Below are 23,027 nucleotides of genomic sequence, written 5' to 3'. Positions count from 1 at the left end.
CCTCCATCCTCATTTCATTTCATTTTTTTCTTTAACCTCTTTTCAGCCTACTTTCTCCTTTTGATTTTTTGGCTTATTATTAAGATTTTTTTGTTCATGGAATCAAGCACCCACATTTCTTCTCATAATGTATTTCATGATATGGAAATGTGGCTTGAATACTTTACAGCAAAATTCTTAAAATTTGTCTATACTGATGATCTTAAACTCCTACCCTCTCATTCTAAAATTCACTCAAATTAGGGTTTTATTTTTACCAGTCTACTAAAGCTGTTTTTCTCAAGGTCTCCAACAGTCATTGTATTGCTACATCTAACAGTCAATTCTTAGTCTTTATCTTACTTGACCTGTCAGTAGCATTTGCTACTTTTTATGTCTGTCTTTGAAATTTTTTCTTAACTCTGCTACCAGGACACCATATTTTTTATTTCCTACTACCTTATTGGCTGCTCCTCTTCAGTCTCTTTGGCTGATTCCTCCCCTCCTCCTTGATCTCTTATTGTTGGAGTTACTTATTGCTCAGGTCTTACATGTCTGTTTTACACCTATATTCACTTGTGATAATCTCATATAGCTTTTTTTTTCTTTTTTTTAAATTGAAGTATAGTCAGTTTACAATCTGTCAATTTCTGGTGTTCAGCATAATGTTTCAGTCATACATATACATACATATATTCCTTTTCTTATTCTTCATTATAGGTTCACCTGGAATCTGACCATTGTTTACCACCTCCACTGTGACAACCTTGCATTATCTCTCATTAGAATCATTGAAATAACTGTCTCCCTGCTTCCACCAGTGTCCTTCTACAACCTTTACTTAGCACAATAGCCAAGTAATTGTGTTAGAAGTGTAAGTTAAGGAGGAGGAAAGGACCAAAAACCAAATAGAAAAATGAGGAAAATATATGAACAGACAATTCGCCATGAAAGATTTTTTTTTTAAAAAACCCTCAAACATATGAGAAGTATTCAAATTCACTCAAAATGAAATAAATAAAAATTAAAACCACTCAGATACCATTTCTCATTGGTCAGAATGGAACATTTAAGAATATAGCAACACATTCTGTTGGCAAAGCTGTGAAGAAATAGGCATGTTCATACATTGCTGATGAGAATGCAAATTGGTACATGTAAATTGGGAATGCAAATTCTTCTGGAGGGAAATTTGGCAATGTCTAACCAAATTACATATGTATTTACCTTTCAATCAATGGGGCCAGCAATTCTGTTTCTAAGAATCTATCCTGAAGCTATACCTCCAACAATATGAAAATATATAGCTACAAAATGTATTAGCTACAATGTTGTTTTTAATTGCAAAGTATTGGAAACAACATAAATGCCCATTAATAGGAGAGTAGTTGAAAAAAAACATACTATAAAATGAAAAAAAAAAAAGCAAAGCACAAAAGAGTATTCATCACATGTTACCCTTTATATTAAGAAGAGCTGTGAGAACATACATAAACATCTGTTCACTTGTGCAAAAAAAACACAGGAAAGGTAAACTAAAAACTATCAAGACGGACTACCAAAGGGGCAGGGATAGAAAGAAGAGGGGAATGGCAATGTGTTAGCAAGGAATATTTCTCTATCTTTTTGTATAGCTCTTAGAATCATGCTAATGTCTTGCATAATCTTCACATAATCCTAAATAAATGATTAAAACCAAACAGGAAATGGGGGCAACCCAAACTGGAATACAAATGCTAACAAATGAAAGTAAATGTATTGTGAAAGAATACATGATAATACTTAAGGGGATGAAAAAGAAAACTAACTAACCAAAGTAACCTAGAAGCAGTAAAGACACTGGGCACAAAGCTAAAGACTTAAGCACTGTAATCTAGTTAGTAAAAGTTTTTCTCAGGGGTATGAGTCAGCAGTCCTGAACTACTTTTGCGTGTACGCTAGAATTGAACAAATGAGTACATATATTGCAGATAATGAGAGCCAGGTTTCTGACTGTTGGAGGAAGACATTATGAGGAAAGGAAGAAAGCAAAAATAAATCCTGTAGTATTGAATTGGAACAAGAGGCATCAGTATAAGCTCGTGGTTTTTAATATATATTCAGACAGATAAAGAAATACACATATGGGTCTATGTGTGGCATACATTCACGTATTTCCTAACTCATTCACTGAGGGCCGAGAAGCAGTGATACTCCAGAACAAAGAGCACACCCAGCATCAGTTTTTGGCTTCTAAATACCATTCTCCAACGTAAGGAACCAGGGCTCCTTGAATAAGTTGATTCCAGGGTGGGCTGGAGCAAAGGAAATACAAGATGATCCTAGAACATTTTGTGATGTCAGAAGGTAAGGGGGAATGTTCCTCCTAAAGATGGAGGCTCATCAAAAACAGAGAAGACACTCTGAAAAAGTGCCTATTAACCAAAACTGGAATAATTTGAACAACAATTATGATAGTGTTTGACTTTAAACCCTGGAATAAAATATACCCAGTGAGTCTATGCTATATATATATATATATATATATATATATATATATATATATATATATATATAATCAAATGCATAAATGAGGGAGAAGGCCCCCAGTGCCTCAGGGCCGCACCCGGGAGCAGGGCGGCTGGGAGCCACGGAGAGGGCCGCAGGAGGGCCGCGGCCCGGGCTCGGAGTGGGCCGCTGCCAGGGGCCTCGAGTGGACCTTGGCGGGTGGCGAGGCGGCGGCGGGGCGGGTTGTGCAGCGCGAGGCCTGCCCCCCGGGCTGGATGCGAGGCATGTCGGGAACCGCACTTCCTCCTCAGTGGCCTTGAGAAAACCATAGGGCGCAGAGACAGGCAGGCCGCCCCCGGGGAGCCGACAGGATGGCCGAGGGCAAGGCGGGCGGCGCCGCCGGCCTCTTCACCAAGCAGGTGGATAAGAAGTTCAGCAGGGCCCAGGAGAAGGTACTGCAGAAGTTGGGGAAAACTGTGGAAACCAAAGATGCACGGTTTGAGCAAAGTGTCAGCAACTTCTACCAACAGGCTGAAGGCCACAAGCTATACAAGGACCTGAAGAACTTCCTCAGGAGCCGTCAAAGTGATGCGTGAAAGTTCAAAGAGAGTGTCGGAAACCCTGCAGGAGATTTACAGCAGCAACTGGGATGTTCGTGAGGAGCTGAAGTCCATCGTAGCCAATAATGATCTCCTTTGGGAAGACTATGAACAGAAGTTAGCTGACCAGGCTTTGAGGACCATGGAGAACTATGTAGACCAGTTCAGTGAGATTAAGGAAAGAATCGCCTAGCGGGGCCGGAAACTCGTGGAGTATAACAGTGCCCGACACCACCTGGAGGCAGTGCTGAACGCCAAGAAGAAAGATGACGCCAAGACTGCCAAGGCAGAGGATGAGTTCAACAAAGCCCAGATTGTGTTTGAAGATCTGAACCAGGAACTACTAGAGGAGCTGCCCATTCTTTATAATAGTCGTATTGGCTGTTATGTGACCATCTTCCAAAACATTTCCAACTTGAAGGACGTCTTCTACAGGGAGATGAGCAAGCTGAACCACAATCTCTATGAGGTGATGAGCAAACTGGAGAAGCAACATTCTGACAAAGTCTTTGTGGTGAAGGGACTCTCAAGCAGCAGCAGGCGCTCCTTAGTCATCTCTCCCCCGATCCGAACAGCCAGTCACCAGCCCTCTGACTTCACCTACCAGCGCCTCTGCACTTTCCTTGAAGAGCGAGAGGGACTCCATCTCAGCAAGTGAAGAAGAACTGGCGTCTGATCCAGGCCAGAGAGAAGACAACTCCAAGATTAAAGAAGAGCCCTTGCAAAACAAGGAAATAGAGGAGGAGGCCGAGGCAAGTTCCTCTGAGGAAGAAGAGCCGCTGCTCGCCTGTAATGGCCCCACCCAGGCCCAGGCCTCCCCCACCACTGACAGTGGGGAGTCCCAGGAGGAAGTTTTTTCTTGCTCCCCAGCTCCATCACCAGGCAGAATCCTGATCTCTTCAGAGCAGGCTTCATTTTTCCCAGAAGCAGTCGTCCGAATCCACACCTCAAGTGAAGGATCTGAATGGCCAAAGAAGACAGCCTCAGTGCAGAGGGCCTCTGCACCCCACAACAGGCCGCCTCTGCCCAGGGCCACTCCCAGCCCTAGGTTCTCCTTGAGAAATGCACTCTCCAGCCCTTCTGCCTCCGAACAGGGTTATCTGCCAGCCCTAAGGCCTCCTCAGGGGCTGAGGCCCCAAGTCCTAGGGCCTCCTTAGAGGCCTCTCCTGATCCACAGCTGCCAAGAGAAGCCAGCAGGAACTCCTGAGGCCAGAAAAAAGGAAAACATTGACAATCTGAACCCAAAAGAACTTGGTTCTTCCCCTACCGTGATGACCTCTCAGCACCAAGCTCTTCAGCTTCCTGTGTGTGCAATTCCAGGAGAGAGCCACATCACAGCACCTGAGCCCCAAGACGAGGTATCTATGATTGAAAATGCACAGCTCTGAAAAGGAACTGCCAAGACCTCCACACACACACACCTCCCCAGAGAAGCTCCTCAGCTGGAGGATATAGGTCAGAGGGACTTAAGATCCAGCATTCATGTCTGGTTTCCCAGATAGTATGAACACTGGCGGTCTCTAAAGATCTAGCATTAATGGAGGTTTTAGCACTGTTAGACTAATAAGACTTTATATGTTAGTTAAAGTGGGGCTAAAATGACTATAAAAAGCAAAAGCTTCTGCAGACACAAACATTCGTCCACACAGAGACATATAAGCACACATACTCAGAGAATAGTGAACAGATCTTTGATTTACCACTCATTTTGTAAGATTTAAAACCAAACGAATGGATTTTCAGATTGTTATATAAAGTATTACCCTGAAAAATACTAAATAAATGAGGGAGAAGGGACACCTCTTCCTTACAGTTGAAATTCAGTTAATAAGTGTAGATGGAAAGGGGAAATAGAGAATTATCATTGTAAGTGTCCTAGTAGTAACTGTTGCAGACAAGATTCATCAATGAGTGCTACAATTAGTGGGCAGAAGTTAGAGAAGAAACAGGATTTGCTGCCTCAAACTATCTCCCCCAAAATACTCTTTACTTATAGTAACTTTATAGGGGAGAAACCTACCAGACACCAACCTATCCAAATGATCAAGATAAATACAAGTAATAAGACACACCAATATCATAAATCCCTTGATATGCTGCATAAAGTCTTTTGTGTGTGTGTGGTAGTCCTTCCAAAAATACAAAACCTTTGTTATGGACTGAATTGTTGTGTCCTCCCTAAAATTAATATATTGAGGCCCTAACCCCCCCCCCCAGCCAGTGTGGAGATGGGGCCTCTAAGGAAGTAATTAAGGGTAAATCAATGAAGTTAGAACACTCCCTCACAACATACACAGAAATAAACTCAAAATGGCTTGAAGACTTAAATATAAGACAAGACACTATAAACCTCCTAGAAGAAAACATAGGCAATACATTTTCTAACATAAATCTTAGCAGTCTTCTCCTAGGGCAGTCTACCCAGGTAATAGAAATAAAAGCAAAAATAAACAAATGGGACCTAATTAAACTTTTGCACAGCAAAGGAAACCATAAATAAAACAAAACAACATATGGAATGGGAGAAAATATCTGCAAATGATGCAACTGAAAAGGTTTAATTTCCAAACTATACAAACAGCTCATACAACTTAACAAAAAAACAAACAACCCAATCCAAAAATGGGCAGAAGACCTAAACAAGCAATTCTCAAATGAAGACATACAAATGACCAATAGACACATGAAAAAATGCTCAATATCACTAATTATCAGAGAAATGCAAATCAAAACTACAATGAGGTATCACCACACACCAGTCAGAATGGCCATCATTAAAAAGTCTACAAACGATAAATGCTGGAGAGGGTGTGGAGAAAAGGGAACCCTCCTACACTGCTGGTGGGAATGTAGTTTGGTGCAGCCACTGTGGAAAACAGTATGGAGATTCCTCAAGAGACTAAAAATAGACTTAGCATATGATCCAGCAGTCCCACTCCTGGGCATATATCCAGAGGGAACCTTAATTCAAAAAGATACATGCACCCCAATGTTCAAAGCAGCACTATTTACAATAGCCAAGACATGGAAGCAACCTGAATGTCCATTGGCAGATGACTGGGTAAAGAAGTTGTGGTATATTTATGCAATGAAATACTACTCTGCAATAAAAAAGAATAAATGCCATTTGCAGCAATATGGGTAGACCTGGAAATCATCATTTTAAGTGAAGTAAGTGAAAAAGAGAAAGAAAAGTACCATAGATATCACTCATATGTGAAATATAAAAAAGAAAAGAAAGAAAAAAGGACACTATGAACTCATCTACAAAACAGAAACAGACTTGCAGACATAGTAAACAATCTTATGGTTACCAGGGGAAAGGGGGTGGGAAGGGATAAATTTGGGAGTTTGATATTTGCAAATGTTAGCCACTATATTTAAAAATAGATTTAAAAACAAATTTCTGTAAAGCACAGGGAACTATATTCAATATCTTATAATAACCTTTAATGAAAAAGGATATGAAAATGAATATATGTATGTATATGCATGACCGAAGCATTATGCTGTATACAAGAAATTGATACATTGTAACTGACTATACTTCAAAAAAAAAAAAAAGATGGTAAAATGAGGTCATAAGGATGGGGCTTTGATCCAATAGGATTAGTGTCCTTACAAGATGAGACATCAGAGTGATCCCCACAACACCACTGCCAAGGAGAATGCACTGAGACAGCATGCTCACACCGAAGATCAGTGAGGACATAGTGGGGATGCTGCCATCTGCAAGCCAGGAAGAGTACTTTCACCAGAAACTGAATTGGCTGGAACCTTGCTCTTGGACTTGCAGCCTCCAGAACTGTGAGAGATAGATAGCTGTTATTGAAGCCACCCAATCTGTGGTATTTTGTTATGGCAGCCTGAACTGATTAATACTCTTTCCAACCATGAGAAAATATCAGATGAACACAATTTGAGGGGCATTCTACAAAACTGCTGATTAGTGTTCTTCTAAAGTGTCAGGGTCATGGAAGAAGGAAAAGAGTAACGAACTGTTGCAGACTGGAAGAGGCTAAGAAGGAAAGAAACAAAAAGAACAAAACTGCATGCAATATGGGAACTAGGATAGGATTCTGGAAAAGAAAAAGGCATAAGTGAAGAAAAAATGTGAAATTTGAATAAGAATCTGAAGTTTGGTTAATAATATTGCACTAGTGTTAATTTCCTATGTTTGACGTAGGTGTTAACACAGGGTAAGTGGGATAAGGGATATAAGGGAACTTTTTGTACAATTTTTGCAATTTTTCTGTAAGTCTAAAATTAAATCAAATCAAAAGTTTAAATACAAAGCAAAAGAAAAGCTTTTTAAAATGTAAATCATTTTAAAATTTCCCCCCTGTTCAAAATCCTCTATTAACTATCTATCTCATTCATATTAGATGACAAATTCTGCACAATAGCCTAAAAGCCCTCCACTTCCTCTCTAACTTCATCTCCTGTTAGTCCACCCATCCCCACTGAACTTTTCCAAACTAGTTTCTTGTTTTTCCTTGAATATAGCAGACACATTCCTGGCTCAGACCTTTGCATTGGTTTATTCCTCACTACCATTGGTTCCTCCTCTAGCTAACTGCATGGCCTGCTCTCTTTTTTTGTCTTTAGTCAAATGTTATCCTATCAGTGAAACGTTCCTCATCACCCTATTTAATTTTGCACCCACCAGTGTCCTAGAATTCCATATTCTGATATTTTTTCATTGCTTTTATTATGGTCAATATTCTTCATATTTTACTTATTTAATTATATTATTATATGTTGATATACAGCAGAGTTTCAGCTGAACCAATGTTTAAGTTAGAGAAAATGTCTTTGATTGTTTTGTTCACTGGTGTATTGCAAGTGAACATTAAGGGAGAAGGAATAGTCACATGGAGGCTGCTCCACCTCCAATGTCTCATTCCAATTTCAAGATCAGGAATAAAGAAGTTAAAAAGAAGAGATCACTGGCCAAACTACACGACCACCTCTAACTACACTGAAGGCTGGGAATTTTTTTTTGGCTGGGAACATTATTGTTCAAACAAAATTTAGTTTCTGATGGATAAAGAAGCAAGGGAGTGGATACTGGGTAGGCTACTGATAATGTCTGCTGCAAGAACCATATCTACCACATTTTGACAAAAAGTTTACATTATAAGGACAAAAAATGAATACTACAAGCTATTCAGACAAAAAAATAATATTGCTTAAAAGGTAGCCAAAAACTTTCATGAATTTCTGCTTTCATTTCAGTAATATTAAGAGGAAAAACACAGAACAACTTTTATAGAGTTCTGAGGGAAAAAATAAAATCAAGAATTTTCTCCATACTTAAGTTTTTAATGAAATATGATATCAAGAAAAAGATATTCTCAAATACTTAAGAGCCCAGAAAGTATACCTCTCATCTTTCCTTCTTAAATAAAAATTACTTAAACATGTGTTATTACAACTGTTTATTGTATCTTCTCTAAGAAAAGTATTTCCATCTCTGGTGGTTTGTGTTATGTCAGCTTGGCTAGGCTAAACTACATTTCCCAGAATTCCCTTGTGTATAGTATTTCTAGTTAGGTTAGATTACTAGAAAAACTGTCTTGTGGGAGAGTTGGAGGACAAAAGCAAGAAGCAGCCACTTTGTAGATCACACACATTGTCTCTGATTTACTAGATCATCTCAATGATGTGAGGTGTGGCCAGAACTCAAACTACTTTATCTTTCCTTGGCACTCTCTACATCTTCTCTTACTTCTTGGCCAGGTGACTGTGTTTAACTCCGTGACATTGAGGACATGGCTTTTGGAGGATATGTGTACCATCAAGGTCAGAGACAACAAGAACTGACACAGATTTCAATCTGTCCTGTGGCCCTCAGCTTGCCCCTGTGTGTTTCATTTTGTTCTTCCTCTCCCTCCTGCCACGTTCATCTTTTCTTCCTGATTTTCTGCCCTGTGGACTTCAAGTCCCAGGATCAGATAAGGAGAAATATCTCCTCACAGGGAGGCAAGAAGTCCAGATTCCTGGAACAAGTCCTTTTATACATACAACAAACACATACACATATTTCACATTCTAGTGGTTCTGCTTTTCTGATTGAACTCTGACTTATACACTACTCTGAATTTATTTAAAAAATTCTCCAATCATTTCTGCTAAGAGTTTTAGAATTTTCCCTTTCAAAGATTGATTTTTAATTCACCTCATATTGATTTTTTGCATATATAGTGTAAATAAGGAGTCCAATTCCATTTCTTTCCAAATAGTTAATCAATTGTTTAAAGATTCTTAATTGAAAAGTCCATCTGTCTTTTCTCGACTGGCATATAATACCTATTTTATAATATAGCAAGTGTCTGTACATGTGTGGATTTATTTTCTGGTCTTTATCTTAGTATTACAATAGCTTTAATATAAATCTTGGCAAGTACCCTATCTTACTCTTCATCAAGAATATCTTGGCATTTTTATCCTTTGCACTTTTGTATATATTTTATAATTATCTTGTAAAATTCCATAATGTAATCTGTTGGGCATTATTCAGGTTAAATAAAATTAATAGATTAATTTGCAGATAATTGACATGTACATAATGTTGATAGATAACAATCTCTAAGCATGGTATATTTCTCCATTTATTTAAGTCTTCTGCAATGCCTTTCAACTGAGTTTTAAAATATTCTCCAAGATTCCTTAAAAAACTAAAAACAGGCTTAGCATGTAACCCAGCAATCCCACTCCTGGGCATTTATGTTGAGGGAACTCTAATTCAAAAAGATACATAACATGCACCCCAATGTTCACAGCAACACTATTTACAATAACAAGACATGGAAACAACCTAAATGTCCATTGACAGATGACTGGATAAAGAAGTGTGGTATATTTATACAATGGAATACTACCCAGCCATAAAAAAGAATAAAATAATGCCATTTGCTGCAACATGGATGGACCTAGAGATCATCATTCTAAGTGAAGTAAGCCAGAAAGAAAAAGAAAAATACCATATGATATTACTTATAATTTTGAATCTTTAAAAATGAGACAAACTAACTTATTTACAAAACAGAAACAGACTCACAGTCATAGAAAACAAACTTACGGTTACGAGAGGGGGAAGAGGTGGGAAGGGATAAATTGAGTTTGAGATTTGCAGATATGAACTACTATATATAGAATAGACAAAAAATAAGTTTATACTGTATAGCACAGGGAATTATTCAATATCTTGTAGTAACCTTTAATGAAAAAGAATATGAAAATGAATATTTCTATGTATACGTATGACTAAAACATTATGCTGTACACCAGAAATTAACACAATATTTTAAACTGACTATACTTTAATTAAAAAATATTCTTCTCCAAAAAGGTCTTGCATAACTTCTTAGAGATTTATTTCTAGATACTTGATATTTTTGATATATTAAAAACGATAATTAAACATTTGGGGTATGAAATATAACATACATAACTCTAAAGGTACTTAAAAAAAGCATACTGCATATATTTGTCAGAGGGCTGGTTTTTTGTTCAATATTATGTTTTAAAAATTCATCCATTAGTTCATTCATTTTTATTGCCATGTGGTATTTCATTGTATAAATACGTCACAATTTATCCATTCTATTGTTGATAGTCATTAGGACTTTTCCCAATGTTTAGCTGTTATAGACAATGCTTCTATAAAATGAATTTATACTTGTGTCCTTGTGCAGTAACTGCATTTCTGTAGAATACTTATCTAAGAGTGGAATTACTGCATCATAGAAAATGTCACACTGTTATAAAAGGAGTTATATTAAACTATATACTTAACAGCAGCGTATAACAGTTCCCAATATTCCATATCCTATCTCACACAGGAACAAGTCAGCTCTTTTATTTACTTAGCCAAAGTGATGTATGCAATGATATTTTATTTCCCTGACTCCTAATCAGTCTGAGTAATTTATCATATTTACCAGCCATTTGAATTTCATTGTTTAGGAAGTGCCTTGTCCAGTCTTTTCTACATTTTCTAAATATTGTATTTTTCTTATCCATTTGTAGGAATTCTTCACCCATTCTGGATATAAGCTCTTTGCTGATTATCTGTGAGCCAGATATTTTCTCCTCCTCTGTGGTTTGTCCAGTATTTGGGGATGTTCTTTGATAGGTAGAAGATAATCAAATTCATCAGTTTTTTCTTTTTGTGATTATTGTCATGTTTTCAAAAATTCCTTATCTACCCCAAGATCAAGAATGAATTTTCCTATATTATCTTCTACAAAACTTTGTTTCTCTTCTTTCATAGTTAAGGTATTTTTATCACCTGGAATTGGTCTTTGTAAGAGTACGATTGTTTATTTCCATAGTGGTACTCAAATATCACAGCACCATGTGTTAAGAAACCCATAATTTCTCCAGTGCTCTATAGTGCCACATCTGTCATATATCTAGTTTCTATGTATGCATGAGTATGTTTCTCTATTTTGTCTTCTATTCCAAAGGTCTGTCTATCTGTCCCTATGCCAACATTATCTTGATTACTCTAGCTTTATAATGTGTTTATATTTCATCGATCAAGTCTCCTACCTTACACTTCTTCAGGAGTATCTTGTCTATTTCCAGTTCTTTCAGTTTCCATATACATTTTAGAATCATTGAAAACTGTTGCCTTACACATACACAATATTGTGCTTTTGATTGTATCTTTTACAATATTTATCTTATAAATCAGCTTGGGGGAAATGACATTTTTATCAATCTTTTCAGTTCATGAGATGGTGTATCCATTTATTTAGGTCTATCTTAATTTCAATAAAGTTTTGTGGTTTTCTCTGAATAATTATTCACATCTGTTTTTAGATTTGTCCTCTGATTTACTTGATTTTAAAATGTTTTATATCAGATTACAATTTTATTTTCTACCAGACTGTTGTTGGCATATAAAAATGTAAATTATTTTTTGTTTGTTGATTGTGTATCTTATTAATTCTAATAGTTTATAAGTAGATGCTTTAGGTTTTCTACATATACAGCCACATATCATATGTAAATAATGGTGGTTTTTATCCTTCCTTTCTCATCCTTTTATCTCATTTATTTTCTTTGCCTTATTCACTTGCTCTAGCACCTCTGACATAATACTAAACAATTATTTCCTCCTCAATATAAAAGAGAAAATTTTCCCATGAAAACCAATGTTGTATTTTTTTGGTAAATATTCTTTTCTAGGTGTATCAGTCAGCATTCTTCAGAGAAACCAGTAAGGTGTATGTATGCAGACATATGTGTATATATCTATTATATGTAGTTGACCCATGAAGACATGGATTTGAACTGTGAGGGTCCACTTATGGGTGGATTTTAACCAATAAATATATAGTTGGCCCTTTGTATTTACCAGTTTTGCATCCATGGATTCAACCAACCTCAGATTGATATTTCCATCCATAGTTCATTGAATCTGCAGATGCAGAACTTAAGCCCTTCAGTAAGGGCTGACTATGGGACTTGAACATCTGGGGATTTTGGTATCTACAGTGGCTCTTGGAACCAATCCCCTGCAGATACCAAAAGAGGTCTGGAAAGATAGGGAGAAGGAAGGGAGAGGGAGAAGGAAAGAGAGATTTATTTTAAGAAAGTGGCTCATGCAATTGTGGAGGCTAGAATATCTGCTGGGAGGCTGAGAGTTTCAGTTTAATTCTGAAAGCAGTCTGCTGACAGAATTCCCTCTTCTATTGGAGGAGGTCAGTATTCTTAAGACCTCCAACTAACTGAGATCCACCCACATTATGTAGGGCATTCTGGTTTACTCAAAATCTGCTGATTAAAATGTTAATCTCAAGCAAAAGTACCTTCACAGAAACATCTAGAATAGTGTTTTATCTAGTATCTGGGTGCTGTTACCTAGCCAAGGTCATATAAAATTAACCATCACAATAGGTTAAGAAAGTTCTCTTCTATTACTAGTTTATTAAGAGGTATTTGGTTTTTGTTTTAATAATTAATGAAAGTTAAATTTTATCAAATGCTTTTTTTGCATCTATTGAGGTTTGTTTTTATCCTTGGTCAGTGTGGTGAGTTACATTGATTTTCTAATGCATTCTTAAGATAAGCTTAACATGATCATGATGTTTTATCCAGAAATTTATTCCAGAATTAATTCTGCTAATATTTTAAGATTTTTGGAGATATATTCATCATTGAAAATGGTTATTAATTTCCTGTCTCATATTGTTTTTTAAGTTTTTGGTGTCAAGTTCACCTTGAGGAGTATTCTATCTTATACTTATACTCTGGGCATTTTTTTTTTTTTTGCAAGATTAATTGCTTACTTAAATATTTGTTAAAACTCACTCATGAAGCCATCTGGGCCTAGATTTTCTTTTTGAGAATATTTTTGATTATTGATTCAATTTTATAAAGTTATTAGACTATTCATGTTTTCTACTTAAAATTGTTTTGATAAATTATTTCAAGACTTTTCCCAATTCAACTAAATTTTTAAATGTATTATCATGAAGTTATTCACAATACTTTTACTTCTGTTTAATGTCTCTGGAATCTCTGAAAATATCTCCTTTTCATTCGTATTTTTAATTTGTGCCTTTTTCTTTTTTTTCCCCTAACACAATCTTACCAGAAGTTAAAATACTAGATTTTTTTAAACAAAATCTATTTCTAGTCCTATTGATCCTATCTGCAACATATTGTTATGTATCTAATTCCTGTTTATATTTTGTTATTTATTTTGTTTTACTTTCAGGTTATTTTGCCATTCTGTTTTGACTTCCGGAGGTGAATGCTCAGTCTTTTTAATCTTCTAATACATGAATTTAGGAAATAAATCCCAGTGTAGCACTCATTTTAACTCCATCTCATACATTTCATCTGTTCTGAAAAATTCTCAGCCATTATTCCTTAACAATATTAAAAAAATGTTTAGTTTAAATATTTCCTAATTGTCATTGTTTACTTCTTCATGCATGGAAGTTTAGGCATGTACTTCTTAATTTCCAAATATATAGACATCTTCTTGCTATTTTTTGTTATTGATTTCTTGCAAAATTGCATTATGGTTTTTAATCCCTTGATAATTTTTACTTGATTTATGACCCTTATATAGAGTCAAATTTAATAAATGTTTATTTATGTGGTAGACTACATAATTGAGCCCTAAAGATGTTGATGTCTAGAGCCCAAAACCTATAAATATGTTACCTTACACAGTAAAAGGGACTTAGTAGATGTGCTAAGAATGAACCTTGAGGTGGGGAAGTTATGCAGGATTATCCCTGTAGGTCCAATGTAATCACAAGAGGAGGGTGGGTTAGATTTGACTATAGAGGGAGTAAGGCCATGAAGCAGAGTTTGGAGTGATGCAGCCAGAAGCAAAGGAATGCCACAACCTCTAGAAGTTAAAAGAGGAACATATTCTCCCCTAGAGCCTTCAGGAGGAACCAGACCTACTGGCATCTTGACTTTAATCCCTTAAGACCCATTTTGGACATTGGATATCCTGAACTATAGGAGAATAAATTTCTGTTGTTTTGAGCCACTAAATTTGTGGCAATTTGTTACATAGAAATAGGAAAATAATATTATGTATGTTTGAAAACAATCTATATTGTTCAGATTGGAGGGATAGCATTCTGTAAGAGTCTGCTAGGTTGATTTTATGAATCATGCTTCCTAAATCTTTACTGATTTTTCCTATGTTTGTTTTTGTCTATCACTGAAAGAAGTTTGCTAGAAATATTTCACTATAATTATTTATTTGTCTATTTCTCCCCATGGTCCTGTCAATTTTTGTCTTTAAGACTATATAATTAGGTACATACAAAATTTTAAACTTATATATATTTTTCTAGGGAATTGAAGTGATACTTCACCTATAATAATGCTGTTTTCCTTAAAGTATTTTTTGACCAATTTAAAGACAGCTTTTGTTGTTATTGTTAGTTTAATTTTGTTTTTACCAAGTTTAATGATGTTTTAAAAATTGCACCTTTAATCATTTTTCATTTAGTTTTTCTATTGAAATAGTTGGGCTTATCTTCGCAAATTTATTTGGGGCTTTCTGTTAGTCCTACTCATAGAAAGTTCCTTTCTTGATATTTTTAGATTGAGAAATATTCTCTCTTAATCATTTCACTTTTTATCTCTACTAGTTTGGAATATTTACCAATATTTCTGTTCTTTCGTTGGCAACTCACCAATGACAACGTGTAAACTTAATTTACCAAAGTCTTTATTTAATGAAACTCCCTTTGGTGAGAATGGTTGATTTCTACTCTTTTAGCAGTTTTCAATTACACAATATAGTGTTATCAACTATAGATACCATGTTATACATTAGATCATCAGACCCTATTGATCGTATAAGTTGGTACTCTTTTACCAGACTCTCCCTAATTCCCCAACCTCCCAGCCCTTGGCAACGACTTTACTACACTCTGTTTCAATGAGTTTGACATTTTTAAAGAAGTTTCCACAGGGAGGAGGGTATAGCTCAAGTGGTAGCTTAGCACGCATGAGGTCATGGGTCCAATCCCCAGTACCTCCTCTAAAAAAAATTAAACCTAATTACCTCCCCCACCCCTGTCAAAATGAAATAAATAATAAATTTTTAAAGAAGTTTCCACATATAAGTGATATCACACAGTACTTATCTTTTTCTGTCTGTCTTATTACACTTAACATAATGCTCTCCATCACGTAAGAGAGAGAAATAAAAAGGGCCCAAATTGGAAAAGAAGAGGTTAAAGTGTCACTATATGCTGATGGCATGATACTGTATATAGAAAACCCTATAAGGTCCACACAAAAACTACTAGAGCCGATCGAAGAATTCTGCAAGGTAGCAGGTTACAAGATTAACATTCAAAAATCAATGGCATTTCTTTACATTTACATTTCTAACAATGAATCAACAGAAAAAGAAAGTAAAGAAATAATCCCCTTTAAAATAGCACCCATAGTAATAAAATACCTAGGAATAAATCTAACCAAGGAGGTGAAAGAATTATACACAGAAAACTTTAAACCATTGATGAAGGAAATTAAAGAAGACTTTAAAAAATGGAAGGATATCCCATGCTCCTGGATCGGAATAATCAATATTGTTAAAATGGTCACACTGCCCAAGGCAATCTACAGATTTAATGCAATCCCTATCAAATTACCCAGGATATAGTTCACAAAATTAGAATAAATCATAATAAAGTTTATATGGAGCCACTAAACACCTAGAATTGCCAAAGCATTACTGAAGAAAAAGAAAGAGGCTGGAGGAATAACTCTCCCAGACTTCAGACAATACTATAGAGCTACAGTCATCAAGACAGCATGGTATTGGTACAAAAACAGACATATAGACCAGTGGAACAGAATAGAGAGCCCAGAAATGAACCCACAAACTTTTGGTCAACTAATCTTCGACAAAGGAGGCAAGAATATACAATAGATAAAGACAGTCTCTTCAGCAAATGGTGTTGGGAAAACTGGACAGCAGCATGTAAAGCAATGAAGCTAGAACACTCCCTTACACCTTAGACAGAAATAAACTCAAAATGGATCAAACACTTAAACATAAGACAAGATACAATAAACCTCCTAGAAGAAAATATAGGGAAAACATTATCTGACATACATCTCAAAAATGTTCTCCTAGGACAGTCTACCCAAGCAATAGAAATAAAAGAAAGAATAAACAAATGGGACCTAATGAAACTTACAAGCTTCTGCACAGCAAAGGAAACCATAAGTAAAACAAAATAACAACCTAAGGAATGGGAGAAAATTTTTGCAAATGAAACTAACAAAGGCTTGATCTCCAGAATATATAAGCAGCTCATACGACTTAATAAGAAAAAAACAAACAACCCAATCCAAAAACGGGCAAAAGACCTAAACAAGCAATTCTCCAAGGAATAAATACAAATGATCAATAGGCACATGAAAAAATGCTCAAAATCACTAATTACCAGAGAAATGCAAATCAAAACTACAATGAGGTATCACCTCACATCAGTCAGAATGGCCATCATTCAAAAGTCCACAAATGACAAATGCTGGAGAGGCTCTGGAGAAAAGGGAACCCTCCTACACTTCTGGTGGGATTGCAGTTTGGTGCAGCCACTGCGGAAAACAGTATGGAGATTCCTCAAAAGACTAGGAATAGACTTACCATATGACCCAGGAATCCCACTCCTGTGCATATATCCAGAAGGAACCCTACTCCAAAATGACACCTGCACCCCAATGTTCATAGCAGCACTATTTACAATAGCCAAGACATGGAAACAGCCTAAATGTCTATCAACAGATGACTGGATAAAGAATAAGTGGTATATTTATACAATGGAATACTATTCAGCCATAAAAACTGACAACATAACGCCATTTGCAGCAACATGGATGTTCCTGGAGAATGTCATTCTAAGTGAAGTAAGCCAGAAAGAGAAAGAAAAATATCATATGAGGTCATTCATATGTGGAATCTAAAAAAAAAAAAACATAAATACAAAACAGAAACAGACTCATAGACAATAGAATACAAACTTGTGGTTGCCAAGGTGGCAGAGGGTGGGAAGGGAGAGACTGGGATTTCAAAATGTAGAATAGATTAAACAAGATTATACTGTATAGCACAGGGAAATATACACAAGATCTTATGGTAGCTCACAGCGAAAAAAAATGAGAATGAATATATGTATGTTCATGCATAACTGAAAAATTGTGCTTTACACTGGAATTTGACACAACATTGTAAAATGACTGTAACTCAAGAAAAAAATGTTTAAAAAAATAATTGCCAAGACCAATGTCAAGGAGCTTATAGTCTCCATTTTCATCTAAGAGTTCTATGGTTTCAGATCTTATGTTCAAGCCTTTAATACATTTTGAGTTGATTTTTGTGTATGGTGTAAGACAGGGGTCAGGTTCCTTTCGTTTGCATATAGCTGATTACATATAGTTTTCTCAACACCATTTATTGAAGAGACTGTTGTTTCTCCATTGTATATTTGTGGCTCCTTTGTCCTAAATTAATTGACCATATATACATACATTTATTTCTGGACCCTATTCTGGTCCAGTGATCTATATGTATGTTTTTATGCCAATACCATTTTTTTTATTATTATACTTCATAAAATAATCTGAAGTCAGGAAATATGGTGCCTCCAGCTTTGTTCTTTCTCAAGATTGCTTTGGCTATTTGTGGTCTTTTGTGGTTCCATATAAATTTTAGGATTGTATTTATTATTTCTGAGAAAAATATCATTGGAATTTGTAGGGACTACATTGAATCCATAGATTGCTTTAGGAAGTATGAACTTTTAACAATATTAATTCTTCCAGTTCATAAACCAGAACATCTTTCCATTCTTTGGATTTTCTTCAGTTTCTTTTAGTTTTCAGTGAATAGAACTTGCAACTTCTAGGCTAAATTTATTCCTAAGTATTTTATTCCCTTTGATGGTATGGTAAATGGGATTCTCTTCTTAATTTCTCTTTCTGATAGTCATTGTTGGTGTATAGAAACATTATTTTTGTATACCAGTTTTGTATCCTGCAACTTTACTGAACTCATTTATTAGTTCTAACAGTGTTTTTGGTGGGGTTTTCAGAGTTTTCTATGCATAATATTATGTTAAATGCAATAGAAATAATTTTACATCTTTCTTTCTTTTTTGGACGCCTTTTATTTCTTTTTCTTGCCTAATTGCTCTGGCTGTGAATTTTAGTACTACATTGAATAAAATTGAAAATAGTGAATATCTTTGTCTTGTTCCTTGTCTTAGAGAAAAAGAATTCAATATTTCACTATTGAGCATGATGTTAGCTGTGGGCTTATAATATATAGATTTTATTATGTGAGATACATTCCCCCTATAGTCAATTTGCTAAGAATTTTTATCATGAAATGATGAATTTTGTCCTTTTTTCTGTATCTATGAAGATGATCATATAATTTTTATTTTTCAGTTTGTTAATGTATCACACTGATTTACTTGTGGATGTTAAATCATTTTTATATCTCTGGAATAAATCCCACTTGGTCATGGTGTGTGATATTTTTCAAATTGTTAATATTTTATTGAAGATTTTTGCATCTATATTTGTCAGGGATTTTGGACTGTAATTCTCTCTTCTTGTAGTGTTCTTGCTTGGCTTAGGTATCAGGGTATTGTTGGCCTTACAAAAAAGATTTGGAAATGTTCCTTCCTCTTTAATTTCTTGGAAGAGTTCTCAAAGGATTAGTATTAGTTCTTCAAATGTTTGGTAGAGTTTTTCAGTGAATGCTTCTGGTTCTGAACTTTTCTTTTTTGGGAGGTTTTTGATTACTAACTCAACCTCTTTACTAGTAATTGGATTGTTCAGATTTTTTATTTCTTCAATATTCAATCTTGGAAGATTTTATGTTTCTGGGAATTTATCCATTTCTTCTAGATTTTCAATTAGTTGGCATATGCTTGTTCATAGTAGTCTCTGTATTTCTGTGGTATTAGTTGTAATGACTCCTTTTCCATTTCTGATTTTATTTATTTGAATTCTTTCTCTTTTTTTCTTGTTAACTATAACTAAAAGTTTGTCTTTTTCTTTAAAAAAAGCTCTTGGTTTCATTGACTTTTATATTTTTTTTTAGTCTTTATTTCATTTATTTTTATTTTCATCTTTATTACTTTCTTCCTTCTACTATCTCGGGGCTTAGTTTCTTCTTATTATTCTAGTTTCAGTTAGTTTATATCTTTTTTCCTTAATGTAAGCATTTATTGCTGTAAATTTTCCTCTTAGAATTGCTTTTGCTTCATCCCATGAATTTTAGTATGTTGTGTTTCCATTTTCATTTGTCTCAAGGTATTTTTAAATTTTTCCTTCCATTTCTTCTTTGACCTTTTGGTTGTTCAGGAGCATGTTGTTTATTCTCCATGTAGTTGTGAATTTTCTAGTTTTCTTCTTGTATTTGATTTCTAGTTTCATACAGTTGTGGCAGGAAAAGATGCTGGATATGATATCAGTATTCTTATATATATTAAGACTTTTGTGACCTAATTTATGATCTGTCTTGGAGAATGTTTCATGTGAGCTTGAGAAAAATGTGTATTCTACTACTGTTGGATGGAATGTTCTGTAAATATTTGTTATGTTCATCTGATCTAATATGTAAAATCCAATGTTTCCTTATTAATTTTATGTCAGGATGATCTATACATTATTGAATGTGCATTATTTAAGTTCTCTACTATTATTTTATTGCTGTCTGTTTCTCCCTTTAGATCTGTTAATATTTTCTTTATATATTTAGGTGCTTCTACATTTTGGTTCAGAACTATTTACTAATAGTATATGCCCTTTGATGAATTGACCCCCTTTTCATTATATAATAACCTTCTTTGTCTCTTGTTATAGTCATTGGCTTAAATCCTGTTTTGTCTGATATAAGTATAGCTACCCCTGATTTCTTTCAATTTTCATTTGCATGGAAAATCTTTTGTCTATCCCTTCACTTTTAGTCACATGTGCCCTTAAAGCTGAGATATATCTCCAGTACATAGCATATAGGTGGGTTTTTTTTTTCAATCTAGTTTTTCTGTGTGTTTTAAGTGGAAAATTTAGTCCTTTTACATTTAAAGTAATTATTGATAGGTGTGGACTTACCATTGCCACCTTTTGTAGTGGTATTCTTTGATTTCTTCCTCTTTATCTTCTTTGTATCTACTACAATTTTTCACCTTGTTGTTAGCTTGATGTTTATTTAAAATATATTATATTTATAACCATCTCTTTTAAGTTGATAATAACTTAAAATCTTTGGATATATACAAACCTAACATTTTTACACTCCTTCTCCCCACATATTGTTTTGATGTCACAATTTATATCTTTTTACATTGTTTATCCACTCACAAACTGTTGTTGTTCAAGCTGTTTTTAATACTTTAGTTTTATACTTTTATATATTTTTCTGTTATTAGAGTCCTTTTGTTTCAGCCTGAAGACTTTCTTTAACATTTCTTATTAGGTTAGTCTAGTGGTAATTAACTCCCTAAGCTTTTGTTTGTCTGGAAAACACTTTATATTTCCTTCAGTTTTAAAGGCCTACTGTGCCAGGTAGTGTAATATTGGTTGGCATTTTTTTGTTCAGCACTTTGAATACATCTTCTGGCCTGAAAAATTTCTCCTGAAATATCTGCTGAAAGTTTTATGTAACAAGTTGCTTTTTTCTTGCTGCTTTTAAGACTCCTTGTCTTTTTGACAATTTAGTTATATGTCTTGGTATGGGTCTTTGGGTTTATCTTACTTGGACTTCTATCTGGCCTTCCTGAACCTGGATGTCTGTATTTTTCCCCAGGTTAGGGACATTTTCAGGCATTCTTTTCTTTTTTTGCCATTATTTCTTTGTTTTAAATATTTTTAAAAATTTTATTTATGTGTAGTTGATTTACAATGTTTTATAGTTTCTGTTCTACAGCATAGTGATTCATATATATATATATATATATATATATATATATATATATATATATATATATATATATTCTTTTTCATATTTCTTTTCATTATAGGTTACTATAAGCCTTTTAATATAGTTCCCTGTGCTATAGAATAGGACCCTATTGTTTATCTGTTCTGTACATAGCAGTTTGTATCTGCCAGTCTCAAACTCCCAATTTATACCTTCTTCCCCTCTTTCTCCCTGGTAACCATAAGTTTATTTTCTATGTCTGTGTGTCTCTTTGTTTTATAAATAAGTTCATTTGTGTCATTTTAAGATTCAACATATAAGTGATATTATATGATATTTGTCTTTCTCTGTCTGACTTCACTCAGTATGATCATCTCTGAGTCTCTCAGTATTGCTGCAAATGGCATTATTTCATTCCTTTTTATGGCTGAGTAATATTATACACACACACACACACACAATATATGATATATATCCCATTTCTTCATCCATTCATCTACTGATGGACATTTAGGTTATTTCCATATCTTGGCTATTGTAAATAGTGTTACAATGAACATTGGGGGTGCATGTATTTTTTTGAATTAGAGTTCCCTCCAGATATATGCCCAGGAGTGGGATCGCTGGATCATATGGTAACTCTATTTTTAGTTTTTAAAGGGACCTACATACTGTTTTCCATAGTGGCTGCAGCAATTTACATTCCCACCAACACTGTAGGAGGGTTCCATTTTCTCCACACCCTGTTCAACATTTATTATTTGTAGACTTTGACTATGTCCATTCTGACTGATGTGAGGTGATACTTCATTGTAGTTTTGATTTGCATTTCTCAAATAATTAGTGATGTTGTGCATCCTTTCATGTGCCTTCTGTCTATATATCTTCTTATTTGTGAATTGTACCTTTCATTGCTTCTGGAATATTCTTAGACATTATAACTTTAAGTATGGTGTCTACCATGCTTTGTATCTTCTCTCTCTGTAACTCTAGTCATACTTATGTTAGATTATCTAACCCAATCCTCATCATTTTTTGACTTCACTTTCATATTTTTCACTCTTTCTATGTGCTACTATATTCGTTTACTAAAACTGTTGGAACAAATATCATGAATTTGGTGACTTCAAACTACAGAAACTTATTCTCTCATGGTTTTGAAAGCTAGAAGTCCAAAAATCAAGGTCTCTTCAGGGCTTGTTCCTTCTGGATGCTCTGAGGAAGAATCTGTTCCATACCACTCTCCTATCTTCTGGTGTTTGTTGACAGTTCTTGGTGTTCTTTGGCTTATAGACACATCACTCATATCCTTGCCTCTGACTTCACATGGTCTTCCCCATGGGTCTTCTCTTCTGTATCTGTGTTTCAAATCTTCCACTCTTTTCTCTTATAAGGACACCAGACATTGGATTTAGGGTCCACCCTAATTCTAGGACGATCTCATCCCAAGATCACTAACTTAAATCACATCCACAAAAACCCTGTTTCTAAATAAGGTCATATTCATAGGCACCAAGGGT

At 35.0% G+C, this 23,027-nt stretch overlaps 1 pseudogene; it reads left to right on the top strand.

Moving 5' to 3' along the window:
• Positions 1–122: 122 nt before the first annotated feature.
• LOC141578625 (bridging integrator 2 pseudogene) lies at positions 123–20,045 on the top strand (annotated as a pseudogene).
• Positions 20,046–23,027: the final 2,982 nt, after the last annotated feature.

Source organism: Camelus bactrianus, chromosome 9 (assembly GCF_048773025.1).
Source record: "Camelus bactrianus isolate YW-2024 breed Bactrian camel chromosome 9, ASM4877302v1, whole genome shotgun sequence".
In the NCBI taxonomy this organism is placed as follows: Eukaryota; Metazoa; Chordata; class Mammalia; order Artiodactyla; family Camelidae; genus Camelus; species Camelus bactrianus.
Note: the sequence above shows the minus strand (reverse complement) of the source record. Positions and strands in the feature narration are given on the sequence as shown.